We start from the raw sequence: 5,889 nt of genomic DNA on the forward strand, positions 1-5,889 counted from the left end.
CCAAACATGTTTTTTTAATGATTTTAATAAATATACTTTATATATTTATTGATAATTTGTAGCTATTTCTATCAAGAAAAGACTGTTTATTGAGGAGCTAAATTGTGCATATAATTTTGTACACCTATAATGAATAAATCTAAGTATGATTTAGGAAGTAGAGAAAGGAAATTATCATTATGGTCTTCTCCGAATTTAATATAATAATGTGGAGTTTTAAAATCTTTTCAAAAATTGTATTTTTAATAAGTAACTGACTTTCCTAATATATATATCAGTACTGAGATGCCCAGACAGGAACACAGAATACCTAAATGAACAAAAATGTATTTAATTTTAATCAGACAACTCTAATATTGATAAATTTACCAAATAAAATATGATAATATACACATATATCTGTTACTTTCATAGTGTATATAATGATATAGCTTAATTTATTCCAGTTTTATAAACTAAACACTTTCTCTGCTGTATGAGAAAAGAGTGATAGGATTTAAAATATATTCTAATCTTGCAGTTTGTCCTTTGTGATAGTGTAATCATTCAGTGGCTATTGTTTATTGTTATTCGTGTGATACCTGAATGAAATTATTTTAGGTTCATTTTCTTTGGAAAGAATTATATTGATCTAATTATTTTATCTAGGTTCTACCACAACTATCTAACATAACAGCAAGTACATCAATATTGACATAATTCATACATCTGATGCAGACATTGACTATTTGAAAAAGAGCAATTATTTAACAATTGTTAGTTAAAATTGTAGTTACTTATATGCTATAGACCATCCATTTGCACCTGTGACTTTACTGAATAACTGAAACTGAATTTTACTGAATTACCTGAAACAAGAGTTTCAAGTCTTGGCTCCTAAACTAGTAAATTTTAGTGTTTAGGCCTAAGTGCATGAAGACATCCATAGAACATTGACTCTTCACCTGGTAGTAAACAGAGTCAGACTAGAGGAATCTAACTCACCTCATGTCACAGACCGCGTTTCATCTGCTAACATTTTAGAACTCAGAAGAAATTGGAAGTCTAAGCCCCATATCTATAGAGAAATCTAGTAATGATGTTTTTTTTGAACAAACAGTTTTGTTCACAAGGTAATTGGAGTAACAGGGTGTCATTCTTAGTCAAGGTGTTGACAACGTATTTCAGGTGCTAAACTCCACAGCCATTGTGCAAAGACAATTTGAATTGCTGCCCTCATGGTTGTACTGCATATTGTAGATGTTTAAATGAAATGCAAAATGAAACTTTTACTCTCCTGAATTAAAGAACTTCAGGATAAATAAGGTGGAAAATACTAATGAAGTGTAATTGAAATATGAACTTATAGACTAGCAAAACGGCTCCTGAAAGAGTGGAAACAAAGACAGAAATGTTGAAATATCCTTTTCACTTTTGTAGCTTGACTTTATAATGGTCATAACATGAAATCATGAAGGAACAGGCAGAAAGTGACAGATAGTGGTGAGAAGTAAGAAAGTAAAGATACCAACAGGGAAGAAGGAAAGCAATGAAAGTCAGACCTAAAACTGACAGTTAAGAGACAGATTCTGTGACTATATTATAATCTCATAAAATCCTAACTACTAAAGAACAATAGAATATGAAATCTTAGGATCATTCACAAAGTCCCAATAATTAATGCTCCAAAGTTCTTGGTTTAACTAATTCTAGATAACTATGTGACAATTTTCACAAAATTATCACTCTGATTTTACTTGCAAGTTACTTGTTTGCATAGTATATTTGTTGTTGCAAGAACTAATGTCTAATTCAAACCTGGTTCATAAAAGCTTATTAGATGATTAATGGAGAGGTATCAATAAGTCTCTCTTGTAAACATTGCTGCAGTTTCTTATACTTAGTAATTCAGAAATGTATCAGAATAATTTATAAGTAAAATAAAAGAAAATTTCGTATTGATTTAACAAATTGTCCATAAATAATGTCCTATGCTTCATTAATCAATCACTCAAACAAAAACTCTTATTGGATAAGCATTGAGTTTCTGGTTCTCTAGTAAACTTCAGACAGATTCAGAATGATTCTAGGGTGGTAGTGATTTGAAGTTATTATGGCCAATTCGTTAACTGCATATTATCACTTATAGAAAAAGTAGTCTTCATTTTGACTTCATTGAATCGGGACCTACATGAAATTACCGAAAATAGAGAATCTAGCTCTTAGTGATGACTCTTGTTTAGGAAGGTAAATGTTATGATATTTTTTAATTCTGACTGGTATAATGATGTTTATGTAAAGGGAAAACAAAACATCTTAAATGTCTTCAAATATTTAAAAGCATAAACTAAAATACAGTATGTAGGTTCTTTGAAACTCACTAAACAAACTCTTAACAATAAATATATCAGAATATAAAACTGACAAAAATTGTGAATACAGACATTCTTAAATATGGAATTACCTGTGATAGTTAGCATTATACTATGTTTGAAGGGGGACTTTAGATGTGAGTATAGGATTTTAATTTTCAAGTGTATAGAAGTAACATTGCTAAAAAAGGCAACAGCACATACAAAAAAATCAATAATTCTATGATTTTAAAACTTGCCAACTCCACAGGGCAGAGAACCCTGATAGCTCTATGGGCTGACAAGGGAGGGGAACTTGATTGGGGGAGGGGGAGGAAAATGGGAGGCAGTGGCGGGGAAGAGACAGAAATCTTTAATAAATAAATAAACGGGAAAAAAATAAATAAAACTTGCCAACTATGTTGTAGTTATATTGAGACTTGAAGAAAGATCATGTAAGCAGTCTTAGTTAAATTTTATCCTAACAGTTTTACAAAATCAAAAGTCTTCTGCATGAAAAATGTAAATAAAAATCAGAACACTTACAATAATGAAATATATAGTACATATTTAGGTTTGTGAGTATTATACCTTAAGCACATGATTGCTCTGTTTCTGAAGATGTGTTTTGTAGGGGAGTTAGGAGTTGACTGGGGGATGGATTTCATTCTTAGAACAAGCCATGGTTCTTCTATCAGAAATGATGCTGACTAGGAGACACTGTGACTGATCTAATGGGAGCTCACTAAGGCCAGCTGTACTGGGACTGAATGAGCATGTGATCAAACCGGATTCTCTGAATGTGGCTGACAATGAGGGCTGACTGAGAAGCAAATGATCATGGCACTTGGTTTTGATTCTACTGCATGTACTGGCTTTTTGGGAGCCTAGTCTGTTTGGATGCACACCTTCCTAGACCTGGATGGAGGGGAGAGGGCCTTGGACTTCCCATAGGGTAGGGCACCCTGACTTCTCTTAGAATTGGAGAGGGAGGGGAAAGGGAGAGGAAAGTGGGAGAAGGGAAGGAGAAGGAAAATTTTAATAAATAAATTAATTAATGAAAAAAAGATAAAAGAATGTTTTTCTGTGTTCCCTAAATTGATGCTCAATTTTGTTAAAAAAAATACTTGAATAATAAAGGCACTGGATGTTTAAGTAACAAAATTGTGAAATAAACTTACATATTTCCTGTCTTCTAAGTTTCAAACATTCATTATAATTTCATTGAGAAAATACAATTTTTTTAATGACAATAATAGAAAACTTGCAACTAGGTAAAAAAAGATATGAGTTATATTTCATATCATACTCAAATGCACACTTGAATATTTGAGTGTATACACAAAATGCATAATATATTAGCATAAGTAATAGAGTGGTTTAAAAATTTGGGTGCACATTTTTGATAAAATGCAAAATAACAGACTATTAAACAATGAAAAGATCAATTTATATTAAAATTTGGGGTAGTGTTGTTTTATTTGAAAAAGCTTGCCATGAAATAAATGTAAATGAAATGTAGGGAGATTGATTGGTTGTTAAAATGTTTGTTGTGCAAACATTAGTTTCTCTCTAAACCTATCAAGAAAGAACTCAGAAACGGTGGAGGAAAACAAATGATTTTGTAATTTTTATTAATGAAAATATTATTCATAATATGTGATATGACTATATCATATTTATTCTGTTTATAATTGTGCTTTGTGACGTACGAGCAGCAAGTTCACACTTATACAATATTTAATATTATATATTGCACAATACACACATATTCTGTGGTGTAGATCAGCATTCACAGGGAATGTACTTTGAAAACTTCCTCATAAAAGCTGTGTTACTGTGCCTTTAGAGTTGGACTAAAGACGTGTATTTGAACGTTCATGTAATTATTCTAATCATCTTATTGAGATTCAGAGCAGGACTGTAGCTTGCCTAATAAAGAATGGGCTCCCATCATGTATATGTTTCCATAGGAGTTCTTTTTTTTTTCTATTTCTATAAAGAATGGCTTGGGATTCTTGACTGGGACTCTATTAAATCTCTAACTAATATATGAGTTGACTCAAAAGTCTGTTAGCTTATAGAGGCTCTAAGGATAATGTTGGCCCCCATGTACAAATGTGTTAGTGATGATGCTCATACAATGCCATTCTGAGTTTCTGATTTTTTCTCTGAGAGACTAATTGTGTAGATTGTTATAATATTATTTTAAGATGTATTACATTTATTTAATGTTCCACAGCATAAACAAATGCAAAGATGTGATGCATTCTTTTATGTTGCATTTGTTTAACTCTGTAAATGAAGCTTTGCTACTTTGCCTATCTAAAATACCTGATGGGCTAATAAAAAGCTGAATGGACAATTGTGAGGCAGGAGAAAGGATAGGTGGGGCTGGAAGGCAGAGAGAATGAACAGAAGGAGAAATCTGGGAGGAGGGAAAGAAGGAGCAAGGAGATTAAGGAGTAAAAAAAGAAGGGGCCAGCCACCCAGCCAGCAATGGAGTAAGAGTGAAAGTAAGATGACAGAAGTAAGAACAGGGAAAAGCCCAGAGGCAAAATGTAGATAGGATAATTTAAATTAAGAAAAGCTGTCTAGATACAAGCCAAGTTAATGCTGGGTATTTATAAGTAATAATAAGCCTCCATGTTTGATTAATCTGAGAGCTGGGTGGTAGGTCCCCCAAAATAATAAAGAGAAAAAGTAACCAACAACATTTTGACATTCCAGCATGGGGCTACAATAAAAGAAATTCAACATTTTTGTATTCCAAAGTGGGGCTAGATTAGAAGAAACTCCAACAACAGTAGGTCCCACAATGATGCAACAATACCATGACATAAAAAAAGTTAAACTCATTTCCTGTTAATTGTTGTTGTGAGCAATACTTACCAATGATTTTACATATTAAAATGCTATTTTAATAGGTAGGAACATATAATATATGTTTAGGATTGAATGCATTTTATTCATAATTCCTGTCACCAGACCTGCAAATCGTTAATATAATGAAATATATTAAGCATAATTCTACGCTTAACAGAACTGAAAAAATCTCATATTTGTACTTTAGGCTAACATGCATAATTAAAGTGAGAAGATGCTTGTGCATCTCAAGTTTGAAAAAAAACTATACCTTAGATTCCTGCAAATCGGTAATAACAAGAAGTGGTTTGTCTATCTTTTTTTCATGATGACTTACACTTTGGCTCTACGTGTCTAAATACAAACAAATATGCACCTGTCACCCACAACAAATGTATTGCAACCACAAACTCAGCTGGAAGTATGGGGCCTGACTTTAATTATGCCCATAATGTTCTTATAAACATATTTTTATAATTGCAATTTGAACATATTTATTCTAATTTTTTGATGATAAAGTACCTAAGATCAGTTTGATTCTTCCCTAATCTGTGAATTCCTTACTAGTTCATTTTTCACTTGAACGACATTACTTAAGCTTCTTGTGTTCTTTTTTTTTTTTTTTTTTTTTTTGAGACAGGGTTTCTCTGTGGTTTTGGAGCCTCTGACCTTTGAAGAGCAGCTTGGGGCACTG

The sequence above is a fragment of the Microtus ochrogaster genome, linkage group LG9, assembly GCF_000317375.1.
Source record: "Microtus ochrogaster isolate Prairie Vole_2 linkage group LG9, MicOch1.0, whole genome shotgun sequence".
Classification (NCBI taxonomy): domain Eukaryota; kingdom Metazoa; phylum Chordata; class Mammalia; order Rodentia; family Cricetidae; genus Microtus; species Microtus ochrogaster.